Here is a 13,399-nt window from a genome sequence, read left to right as displayed (position 1 = left end):
AGCTAGGGTTGGGGCTTATGGAAGCGCATCCTAAAGGATTGGTTGAACCAGAATTGTGAAACATATCAGCATTGCTTTTATGAAGAGAGAGACAGGAGGAGGACAGATACGTCTGAGAGCAGCTGAGAGGAAGCAACAGGGTATATATAGACCAGAAGGACCCAAGTCATCACTTCTGTTGGTCTGCACCTGCTGTCCAACATGGATCTTTAGGCTGTAAAAAACTGAGCCACCATGGACCTGTAGACTTTATAAACTGAACCACCATGGACCTGTAAGCTTTAAACTGAGACACCATGGACCGGTAGGTTTTATAAACTGACACCATGGACCTGTAGGCTTTATAAACTGAGACACCATGGACCTGTAGGCTTTATAAACTGTGCCACCATGGACCTGTCTGATTTATAAACTGAGCGACCATGGACCAGTAGGCTGTCAAGTCAATCAAAGACCTGTGGGCTGTATATCGCAGTCACCATGGACTTGTAGATCATATAAAGTCAGTCACCATGGACATGTAGGCTGTATAAACTGAGCCACCATGGACCTCTAGACTTTATAAAGTCAGCCACCATGGACCTGTAGGCTCTATGTATTCTGCACCGTAGACTCAGAGTCAATCAAATCATTCATGGGAAAGAGTGAGCCTGTTGTTTTTAACTTCCTGTCTATTTGTGCGTTAATCTTCTATGCTGAGACTGTGATCCAGTGAATCAGAAGCAGTCTCCTGAGTCATCCAATCAACAGTCAACACTTGGGTCTGATGGAAGGCTAACAAACAGACTTCCATTAATGAATAACTTGAGACTGACATGGTTAGTCTCCCACAGCAAGTCAGAATCTATTAATAGTCAACAGTCAGCCTGTACATGGAAAGAGGCCTGAGCTTTGAAGCACAGCACATGTCAGCATTCATGTTATCCTCCAATACATATTCTAAGACATAATGACATCACATCAGGTTTACAACTTAGATATGGCAGCCATATTGATCATCATCTTTGATTTAATACTTGCATTTAATAGCCAGAAGTAAAGAAAACAGAAGTAAAGGTTATCTGAAGATAAAACACAATTTAGTGTTTATTGATAATTATTGAACACAATTTAAGTTTGAATAAAAGTGCTCCAGCATATTGCAGTCATTCGTTTTAATTAATTGGTTATTCGTCAATGACAGCCTTTAACATACCCAGGCCTCAACACTTTTAAACATACCGGCATCTGGTTTGGGGTTTGTTTTCTGAACATTTGAACATCTACAAAAAGGAGGTGCTATTCAGAACAATGCAGTTTAACTGGACAAAACAATTAATTGGAAGTAATAATACCAGCATACGAATGCACAATGATAAAGTTGAAGTTAACCTGACACCTGATTAACACCTAGCAGATGGCTGTAACATGTGAGCAAGCCAACACATGTGGTTAGCAAACAGGGAAGATCCTGGCATAGTGTCATTACCCTTGATGTGCAACTCAGACCCAGCTAAACAGACTCTTGTCCATCAAATACCACCTACCCATTCTACCCACCAACCTCAAGAGATTCCTAGAATCAAACCAATACAGCTAAGCAACAGAACCATACAACAAGAACCAAACCCATATAATCAGACCACAGGAGCAACATGTCTAGAGTTAGCCAGCAGAACCAGACCACTAGAACCAAAACCCTAGAGCTAGCCTACATAACCAGACCAGAGCCGGGCCAAAGGAACCAACCCAATACAACCTATCCTTTAGAACTAGCTAACAGAACCAGGCAAACAGAACCAGTATAACAGAACAGGGCGAACAAAGCCAGGCCAACAGAAAGAGATTTATTTTGGTCTGGACTGGTCTGATTAGCTGAAGTCTATAGTTATCTTACAAATTGTACGGAGGTTGACACCATCCAGCACAAAATTCATTCAACATAATATCGTTACTAAACTGAAATTACCAATTCAATCAAGAATCTCAGAAAAGGCCCATGAGAAGCAGATTTGCAGATTGGAATCTGAGGGACAGATATGGCAGTAGCCAAAAATACTCTTTCCCCCCACCCCTACTTGATTGACAGCCACCATGTGGCACATAGCTGGAGGTGTAACTGATAGCCCTGCTGCTGATTCCCTTAAAAAGACATGGCCACCCAGCCGAGAAGCCACACTCATGCTATCAGCGGCTATTCTTGGCCTTTCTGAAATCATGTCACCAAATTACAGGCATAAAGTGAAATGAACCTTGAAATACCTCATATGAAAACAGAAATGAAGGAAAGGGAATGTTTCATAACAGTTTCTTGAAGACATCCAGTCCAGTTTTTGTGCCAACCTGATTAAGGCCCATCCCTTTGTAATAATTATGTCCCTTCTCTCCACCAGATTGAAAAATAACAAATTTGAACAAGCAGGCAGCTATCAGATGGATACAAGGGGAAAACTACTCACTTGTATCCACAAGGATGCCTTCAATTGATGGGACTAGGCCCAGGTGACTTAAGCAACAGTCTCCGTATCCAAAGAAGATTCCACAAAATCCAAGAAGAGAACGGTTGAACCTCGAAATATCCCCTAAAAACAAAACTACACAGTGATAAGGCCGTGCAGTTTTGCTTTCTCCTTGCAATCCCTACACCCGAGGCAAGGCTGGGAATGCTCCAACTGCTCAGAAGTGTCTACATGGTTGTTCAAGTTTATATACCAGGGGGGAAATCAGCATCATCACTCCAGGGCCTCTCCCTATTGGCTAAGCTCTCAGAGGGCATGATGGGATGAGCAGCCATTTATGAAACCACCCAGCTGTCACTCAAGAGACCTTCTGTTAATCTGTATTGATCTGGTGGCGTTCATGCAGTATGATCACTCTACATGGCATGTCAGCATCCAGAGCTAAGCATCGATCAACTCAAACCATAACAACTAAGAAGACCTGGCCTCTCTGTTGAAGAGAGGAGATTCTGAGTCATTAAATAGCCGGTGACCAAAAGGAGAGCAGAGCTGTCCATGTCACTCAGCCCCCGCCCTCCCCACCCCAACATTTGTTACTTAACATCTTTAGCTTTGGAGTTTTCCAACGCAATATAACCCAATTTCAAATGGCCAACAAACAATATTTATTAAAATCCACATTAAAGGCACCCAGTGCAACTTTATGTAAACATTCAATGAAAAATAAACATTCAATTTCTAGTCTTTTTTAAACGTAGTAAGTTTCAATAACTCCATACCATTACATATCGACATTCAAGGAGCAAAGATGAGACGTCGCTGTGTGGTGAGAACTGATAGAAAATCGTAACAACAACAATCGCCGGTGGGGAGAAGCCATTTTTCCATTGACTGGAAGCCTGCTTTATTTATTGTAGGTTACAAAAAATAAAGAAAATGGCGGCATTGTTGTTGTTATCGATTTTCTATCAGTTCTCACCACACAACGACGTCTCATCTTTGCTGCTTGAATGTCGGTATGTAATGGTATGGAGTTATTGAAACTTACTACGTGTAAAAAAGACTAGAAATTGAATGTTTATTTTTAAGCCTCGAAAGTTGCACTGGGTGCCTTTAAAGCAGGATTTTTTTTATAAAGTTGCTGTTATTTAATCGTATTTGAAGGATGCGACTGGAGGAGCTGTATATGGCTCACTTGGGGAAATTATGTGCAAGCTGAAAACATTACTTCAGAGCCACTGACAGCAGAGAATGTCAATCAAATGAACCAATGAATGAGAGAGAGAGAGAGAGAGAGAGAGAGAGAGAGAGAGAGAGAGAGAGAGAGAGAGAGAGAGAGAGAGAGAGAGAGAGTGCAGAGAGAGCGAGTGCAGAGAGAGAGAGAGAGAGAGAGAGAGAGAGAGAGAGAGAGAGAGCAACTGAGAGAGAGAGAGAGAGAGAGAGAGAGGGTGAAGAGAGAGCGACAGATAGAGAGAAACATAGAAACAAGAGAGCGAGAGAGAGACAAGACAAAAAAACAGAGAGATTCACCTACAAAGAGCTGATTCTAAAATGGGGACACTGCCCTTACCATTCATAAAACAGTTTCTCTCACCCTATTTCTCCTAAATTGCAAAGGAATTGATGAACAATTAGCTTTTTTTCTCTGATCAAAGTAGCTGAGATCAAGAACATGCATACAATCAGCTGTAATAAACAGGGATCAGCCAGACTTTTAAATGGAAAATGCCACAGTTCATGAATGATAACTTGAGGGTATATGGTTTTAAAGAATATATGGTTGTAAGTTGGTTTATCAGTTTTCCCTTAATTTGGGTGGAAAATAGCGAACAGCTATAACCTGGCATGATATATCTCCTCTTGTTGTACAATATTAATGGCTTATTGTGAATGGTTCCTAACTTGAAATAATTAAATTATAAACTAAAAATTATAAATGAATGCCAGAATACCTTACACCTGAAATATATTACACCAAAATACCTTACCTTACATCTAACCCAATGTAATATGCTTGGGCAGCACAGTAATGAGGATTTTGGAACATGTCATGGGACATGGGTCATGCCATGCACTGATTGATCTTTACACAATGTCATTTACATGTAAAAGTGAGTGTGAAACACCAACTGGTTGAATGGATGCATGAATGCCATGAAAGAATCGCGTACCTGTAGCTGCCTCTCGGGAAGGGAAAATATTATACCACACAGCTATTCCAGCAGTAAAAATACCAGAAATATGGGCATTCTAGATTGGCAATCTGCTCTGAGCTCTAGGCTGAGTGCCACTGGTTCTAGCTGGCTTTAGCCTGTGCGATAACGATACGTGTCGTTTTAATTTTTTTTCCTTTATTCCAATTTCGTATCTTTCAGTCACAGTGAAAACCGTGGACATTTCCGGGGAAAGCAGTAGCCTGGGACAGGTCACTGAAAACGGGGACGTCTGGCCACCCTAGCAGTGACTAGCTAGCAACATGACTTACTTGGCAGCTAATACAAATAACATGGCTAGCAATTGGGCTTCAATAGCAGCAGGTTAAGGATATCATATATCAAGGATTGCAATATTGGTTACTGGCCAGAGCTAAGCATCGATCAACTCAAACCATAACAACTAAGAAGACTTAGCCTCACTGTTGAAGAGAGGAGATTCTGAGTCATTAAATAGCCGGTGACCAAAAGGAGAGCAGAGCTGTCCATGTCACTCAGCCCCCGCCCTCCCCACCAATGAATGAGAGAGAGAGAGAAACAAAGACTGAAGGAAGTGCGAGGGAGAGAGAGAGAGACAGAGAGTGAAGAGAGAGCAACTGAGAGAGCGGGGGAGAGAGAGAGAGAGAGAGAGAGAGAGAGAGAGACACAGAGAGTGAAGAGAGCGACAGAGAGAGAGTGAAGAGAGCAACAGACATAGAGAGAGAGTGCAAGAGAGCGAGAGAGAGACCTACAAAACACTCACCAACAGAGAGATTCACCTACAAATAGCTGATTCTAACCCCAACACTGCGCACAGAGCCAAGGCTGCTTCGATGCACCTAACCAAGAGTTTGGAAAGAACTAAAAGTTTGTGCAGGTGCATAATAAACTGGACTGCTATTTAACCCCAATAGAAGAATAGTGCCCGGTAGAAGAATTCCTGACCACCGTGCAAAAAGCTGAGAAAGCCATTGAAGAAGCACAGACTCAGTGGGAACAGCTCTGACCCTTGTGCTGCTATACATGCACGTGTGGTTTAAGAAAGGCAGCTACAGACAATCATGGCTCCCAAGAAAAGACTGCCATTGCACACAAAACCAGGTATACTGCAAATTTATCAGTAAATCAAAAACAGTCACATCTCAAACGATATCAGAAACACGTTTCAAATTATATTAGGAAATCAGAAACACTCACATCTGAAACTACATCAGAAACAAATCTCAAACTATACCAGCACATCAGAAACACATCTGAAATGATAACAGGACATCATCAACACATCTGAAACCAAACCATGATACCAGAAACACATCTGAAACTAAACCAAGATGTTATAAACCCATCTGAAACTAAACCAGGTTATTATAAACACATCTGAAACTAAACCAGTACAGTAGAAATCCTTCTTTCCCGCTGATCAGACAGATTTTAAAGAACAGGACAAGACAACAAAATAAGGCCAAACATAATATGCCACACAATTTTTATTAATTATACCCTTTTTTTGTAATATCATAAACATACTACTTTAATATTTTATTACATGTTTCTGCTCTTTGTCTTATTTTTGTAACATTATTTAACTTTTATAGAGAGAGAGAGAGAGAGAGAGAGAGAGAGAGAGAGAGAGAGAGAGAGAGAGAGAGAGAGAGATTGGGGGAGGGGAGGTGTCATTTACATTACCATGCCATTTTTGTTCAAGGGATGGTGAGGGGGGTGGTGATCTCTCAGGTGTCAACCCATGACAGCTGTTCAGTCCTAAACAGCAGATACCAAGGAACATAGCAAGTTGACTACCTTAGCATCCGCTAGCTAGCAACATTGATTACTTAGCAGCTACTATCTAGCAATATTACTTACTAAGCAGCTACTAACTTGAAACATGGTTTATTTAGAAGCTTTTATCTAGCAACATGGCTTACTTCCCAGCTACTAGCTATCAACAAGGTTACATTAAGGTGACCAGATTTGACCAGAGACAAAATCCTAAATTGCAAAGGAATTGATGAACAATTCGTTTTTTTTCTCTGATCAAAGTAGCTGAGATCAAGAATATACATAAAATCAGCTGTAATAAACAGGGATCAGCCAGACACTTTACCCCTCCTTACACCATATGATTTTCACAAGATTCGGGGAAGACTTTTAAATGGAAAATGCCACACTTCATGAACGACAACTTGAAGGTATATGGTTTTAAAAAATATATGGTTTTAAGTTGGTGGATCAATTTTCCATTAATTTGGGTTTGTACAATATTAATGTCTTATTGTGAATGGTCCCTAACTTGAAATAATTAAATTATAAACGAAAAATCATAAATGAACGCCAAAATACCTTACACCTGAAAACACCAACTGGTTGAATGGATGCATGAATGCCATGAAAGAATCGAGTACCTGTAGCTGCCTCTCGCGAAGGGAAAACATTATACCGCGCAGCTATTCCACCAGTCAAAATACCAGAAATATGGGCATTCTAGATGGGCATTCTGCACTGAGCTCTAGGCTGAGCGCCACTGGTTCTGGCTGGCTTTAGTCTGTGCGATTAGGCAACACAGTCTCACTCCGAGAACGTCAAATACCGACTGTTGGCAAAGGCACTTTAGCGTCGGTTGCTGACGGGAAAGGTACCCTTTGCCGTCGGTCGGCGACGGGAAAGGTACCCTTCGGCGTCTTCTGCAGACAGAAAGGGGGTGCTCCAGCAGCATTCACTCCTGTATTAAACCGACTACGTCTCTAGTAGACTATGTGAGCATCTTTCCTATTGGATCTTTTTTAGGATATTTTTCTGTGAAAATGGCGGAAATACTTTTTATTCTGGGTGGAAAATATGATATTTTAGCATAGTTACGCCATTAAAAGTGTTTATGTAAACATTTTTAGCGAGAAATGTGAATTTACTTTCATAATCTTTGCTCGGTGAATGTGAAGGATGTTTGGTTTGATAGTTATGACGAAGAATTTCAGGGCCCAGTTTCCCGAAAGCATCGTTAGCTAAGTGGATCGTGAAGTGCGTCGTACGAGCATCGTACAGTTTTCACATCGTTTCCCGAAAGCATTGTTGGTGAAGAACGTCGTGAAAACGCTCGTAGCTAACGAGACTCCAGGGTACTCGTAGGATGCTAAGAGCATCGTTAGCCTACTATAGCCTCAGTGGCGTCACCAGCGGACATTCCTATTGGATGCGTTTTATTAAACCACATCCAATACCACGGAATATGGAAGCATATATGTAGCGAAATTCAAATGGCAATGCAATTTGCTATTTGCAATTCAATAAGTCATTACATTATGCAATTGACAATTCATTATGCAATTTTATAATGTAATTTGTAAATACGTTATTCAAAGTGTATTTTAACATGCAAAGTGACAATGCAATCCTCAATTAAATTTGCTAAAGTTATAACAATAAAAATAGAATAACATTTTGTCAAATTCTTTGAGTTCCATTAATCAAATTGAAAAGCTATAGCTTCCCCATGATTGCAATCCACTTCGCCACGCTCCGTGTGTTGCGATATTCAAATTACATTTCAATCAGCAAAACGCTTTGCAAAAGATTTGGCAAAACGTTTTGCAAAACGTTTGTACAATATTAATGTCTTATTGTGAATGGTAACTTGAAATAATTAAATTATAAACGAAAAATCATAAATGAACGCCAAAATACCTTACACCTGAAAACACCAACTGGTTGAATGGATGCATGAATGCCATGAAAGAATCGAGTACCTGTAGCTGCCTCTCGCGAAGGGAAAACATTATACCGCGCAGCTATTCCACCAGTCAAAATACCAGAAATATGGGCATTCTAGATGGGCAAAGTGGCAAACGTATCAGCCAATCAGCGTCTGGGCGGGAACTACGTCACTTCCTATTGCCTCCAAGGGTATCTCCACGGTGGGTCTCCCGTTTCGCACCCAGTGCTTGTAGCACTTGGGAAATCTTTTGTGTTTACCACACTGGCGTCAAAACGTAGCAGTGAGGATAAGTCGTCTATCCTATCTCCACGCACTCTATCTACTGCATCTGTGTCTTCAACACGATTGTTCTCCACATCATCGGCCAAACTTCGGAGCGTATCAATAATTTCCACTCTGAATTGTAGCCAGGGGGTACAGAAATGGCAGACATATAAAATACAGACACAAAAAATAAAAACTGCAGCATTAAATTAAATAAAAATATGATAAAGAGCACACACACTAGGGGCCCTATTTTAACGGTCTGAAACGCAAGTGGGAACCGCAAAGCGCAAGTAGCTTTGTGGGCGGTTCTACGGCGCCATCGCTATTTTACAGGCGGATAAATGACGCTTGCGCCGCGGCGCAAGTGTCAAAAGGGTTGGTCTGAAGCAGCCTAATTACCCGTAGGTGTGGTTTGGGCGTAACGTGCAACAAACCAATGAGAGTGCCAGCTCCCATCCCCTTTAAGAGCCATGAGCGCATTTGAATCGGACGAGTTGATATTTTGACAGCGCGTCTGCAGTCTCCGAGAATTTCATACTGCAAATGGCTTAGTTTATTGCCAAATAATATGGCCTAATTCACACATGGAATATACTGAGTCCTCAAATAAATTTCGGCAAAGAAAACGTATGATAGGCTATAACATATGATATGCGGTAACTGTGGTTCTATTTAATGATATACGCCAGTCATACTCAAGTAGCGGCCCGCGGGCCTTTTGTGGCCCGCGGGGTGTCTATCAATGGCCCTCGAGCTGTTTTGAAAAGTTTTTTTAATTATTAAAAAAATAAAATAAAATAAATAAAAACGTGCTGGGCGCTCTTATTTTGAAACCGCGCGCCTCGATCTCAATACGAGGCTGGGGGTTGCAACGATAAACAGATAGCACTCCAGCCCACAGACCGCTCCAGCCCTCCCAAACTCGAGGCAGACAGTCCATCTCAGCAGCAGTCAAGGCCGATTTAGGGTCGTTTTAGACGCAGAGACGTAAGCACGTAATTTACACAAGGGACTTGTTTTAGACAAGTTTTGATTTACGGTTCCCTTAAGGTTCCTTAAGGATTGCGCGTGTTGCAAGGGGATTCTCCGCCAGAACAGTAGGGGGAGCAACGAACGAATCTGTGGGCGTGGAAGTGGAAATCGCTGGCTTGTTTATATTTATAATTATCATAATTCGTTCTTGTGTTTTCTTCTTCTCCTTCTTCAAAATTCTTCATTTGCTTCTGTCACAGCCTTTTAAAAATGGCGCTATTATGCTGTAAAACCGGAAATGTGAGACTCCTGAAAGGATGTGGTTAGCTGGCCAATCACAGTCTTTGCGAGCTGCGTAGGGCCGTAGTGTTCAGTCGCATAGTCAGGAATTTTGGCCGACGCACTTAAGCACGTAAGGGGGGATATTTTACCGCGCAAGGGGGGGTTATGTATCTTACGTGCTTACGCGTTACGTCTAAAACAGAGCATATATCGGCCTCAGTCACACGTATACCGACCGGCCCCTTGAGTCACTGAAAATTTTTTTTGTGGCCCCTCATCATTTCTACTTGAGTACCCCTGATATACGCAATACATTATAAACATTGTTTCTTATCAGTATTGTATGCTATCCTAATATGCATGTGTCCCCGCGGTAATAGACATTGCCATTGATTGTATTATGCGTTACGTGTTTAGTTTGCGTGAGATTGGCCGGAGAATCGGAGCAGCGGGGGCGGTATTGCGTTCGCTTTACCGTTGTTACGAAAAGAGAGCTGAGCCGCAAGGCAAAGCTCTCGATCTACCGGTCGATCTTCGTTCCTATCCTCACCTATGGTTATGAGGGTTGGGTGATGACCGAAAGGACGAGATAGGGATAGGGTGAGAAGCTCAGCCATCCGTGAGGAACTCGGATTAGAGCCGCTGCTCCTTTACTTAGAAAGGAGTCAGCTGAGGTGGTTCGGGCATCTGGTAAGGATAAGAAATACCATGCAAATTAAATTTAAATGAAGTGAAATTTCGAGGTTGGAAACTGGGCGCCTTACAGAGCACAAACGCGCGCCCGCATTCATTCATTCTTTTTAACAAACACACAACAATGTTTTTCACGATCAAATAGGCCTACTCATCAATCCTAAAAGTTATGGGCATGTAGGCCTACACGATGTCTGTGTCAAGAAAATATGTGTTTGCTGTACGGTGTTTGCAGATGCATTGATTTAAAAGTACAACTTATTACCGCTGCATCAGCTGTTCTTTCCCAAATAATTTACCAAGAATGTGCGGCTAGGTAGATGGGAGAAGCAAAGTGTATGCGCGAGGTGCACAAGCAATCCGTATGCATCGCATGCGCATGTATGCTTGCGCCCTTAAAATAGCGTCTGAACAACGCGCCACTGACTTTAAACCAGGTATTTCCTGGTCAGTAGCGCAATGGTATTCAGAGACGGCAAAATACCGTTTGCGCCAGAACACACCTCCTCCTTCCGCCGAACTGCCCCTTGCGGCGCATGATCAATCCCTAATTTACCGGCGAGTGGCGCTGGTGGGAAAAGAACGCTCTGCGCCAGTTGTAAACTAGCAACGACACATGCGCCAGTGACTAAGTCACTTGCGCCGGATGCAAGATAGGGCCCTTACACTTTGTTCAGATTGTTCTGTTTTTTGTTATCCCTCTTCTCTTTAGCTATTTCACGCATACAGTCACTGCATTTCCAACTTGATCTTTTTAAATGTGTGGTGTCAAACTTTAAGCAACTTCTATGAATGAGTTGTCTTTTACAGATTCCTGACTTACACTCAAGTCTGTCTTCATTGTGCAGTACAGGGACCCCACAGTAACAGCCCTTGCCTTCAGATGTTTTTTTGTCATGTGATGTTAGAATAGGAGCTGTGAACACCTTTGCTACAAGCTCTGGGATGACACATTTCTTCACAAATTTGCTAACCTTTTCACACATGGACTCAAAAAAGTCAGTATCAGGCAGAATCCTCTCAATGTGCATTTCCCCATTGCCTCCTTTCCCCGGTCCCCAGACAGCAAAGTCACAGTAGCTTGCTTGTGTCAGATGAATTTGTGTCTGTGTAGCAGGGTTAATGCTTCCCACTTGCCATTGCCAGCGAGATCCTTGCGCTGGCTGTGGTAGTGGGAGCCTTGGTTGGAGTGCTAGAGCTCCCCCTAGCGGAATGCGGGGGTTGTATTGTACGTTGCTGCCTCCTCTCCTCAGTCTATGTATACCCCGGCTGGGAGAGGTAGGTAGTCAGAGCAGGTAAATATGAATCCATACTTTGGCGATGTATTACGGGAGTCTAATTGTACATAATACTGTATTAATACTTGGTTGCTTGTACATATATATATTGTGTTCCTTGGAATCGGTTATTACATTTAAATGGACTTTAGGCTTAGGATCGCTAGCTTGGCTACCATGTGCTTTGGTCGTAGCTACTTAGCTAGCGTGGACTTCGCCAAGAATGTGTAGGCTACTTCAGCTTGTCTTTCTCCCATGTTAGGCTGCCATTGTGAGGGTTCTCAACGAGCATTTCCCCATGTTAAATATTCCACCAGGTATGTCACCAAACGCCCATTCAAATATTAATTTGTTTAATGTGATATTTATTTCCATGTAAATGGCTAGTCTATGTATACCCCGGCTGGGAGAGGCTGCCATTGTGAGGGTTCTCAACGAGCATTTCCCCATGTTAAATATTCCACCAGAATAAACGGCTGGCTGCCAATGGTTCCATCGTGGTCTCAATCACACAACGCAACGAGAGAGTACGCAACCGCTACAGCTGCACCTGATAGAAGTACTGATGGTCCCTCTTTAAGAAAAGTTTACCGCCAACCTCTTTGAGACAGAACGTGCTGTCCTGTTTACTTTTCTCCACCAAAGTGCTATGCTCAAGACTGCTGGGTGCCTTTACTTCCAACACACCCATTTCATGGCAGTCACATGTTAATATGCCGTCTGGGGATGCCCCTAACCATGGGTATTGAGGGTTGATGACCAGGCCTCCCTTCCTGACAGTGAGGTTGGTGTGGTGGCTCTCCATCATTTTGGTGTAATCCTCAACTGCCGTTCCCTCGTGTTCAGTGCCCCATCTAAAAACAGAAAAATGCACACAATGTCATTCTAAATTATGTGTTATTTATCTTGATCATTTGTGTTTTACCAGCAAGGTGATAAGGTAAGTAAATGTTAAGGTAAGTAAATGTTAATCACAAAAAAATGCTGGTGAGGGAAAGCACGACAATTGGCAGAAAAGTTTTTAATACAGCCGTAGTCATCTTTCACAACATTGTGGGCTTATAAAAAAAACAACATTTTAAATCTACATGCAGACCACTTGCGTTTCAAGTTGCATGAAGATTTAATGTGTCGTGTTTTTTTATAAGCCTACAATGTTGTGAAAGATGACTATGGCTGTATTAAAATTTTTACTGCCACGTGTCCTGCTTTCCCTCACCAGCTCTTTTGGGGTTGCTTTTGCCCTATTGGAAAATCCTGATTTCCACTTTTTTTGTGTGTTTTGTGTGTTGTTTTTTGGGTCCTTGTAGGCCACTGGATAGCACAGTTTCTTCAGCAGGGAAACAGATGGTTTGTCTGGGTCTGTGTGGCAGGCTGCTCGGATGTTTGACGCAGTCACCCTTCCTGCCTTCTGGTCAAACCACATGGCACATTTTGCCTGTGGTCTTGTCTCATTTTCTATGACACGGCACTTGAAAAAGGTAGCAAGGTAGAGTAGCAAGTTAGTGATATGTGACATCTAAACAGTGATGTATTAACTTTTATTGACAAAAAATATTAGAAAAAAAG

The 13,399-nt window shown here is 42.2% G+C and overlaps 1 protein-coding gene across 1 annotated transcript in view; it reads right to left on the bottom strand.

The window, feature by feature from the left end:
- The window catches only part of ttn.2 (titin, tandem duplicate 2), a 33,232-nt gene extending 30,558 nt beyond the window's left edge, over positions 1–2,674 (bottom strand). The window contains 1 exon segment of the mRNA XM_056612245.1: positions 2,439–2,674. The gene's annotated coding sequence lies outside the window, so the exon portion shown is untranslated.
- Between the last annotated feature and the right edge of the window lie 10,725 nt (positions 2,675–13,399).

The sequence above is a fragment of the Gadus chalcogrammus genome, chromosome 16 (genome assembly GCF_026213295.1).
Source record: "Gadus chalcogrammus isolate NIFS_2021 chromosome 16, NIFS_Gcha_1.0, whole genome shotgun sequence".
Classification (NCBI taxonomy): domain Eukaryota; kingdom Metazoa; phylum Chordata; class Actinopteri; order Gadiformes; family Gadidae; genus Gadus; species Gadus chalcogrammus.
The sequence above is the reverse complement of the archived record's forward strand: the minus strand, read 5'-3'. Positions and strand labels throughout refer to the sequence as shown.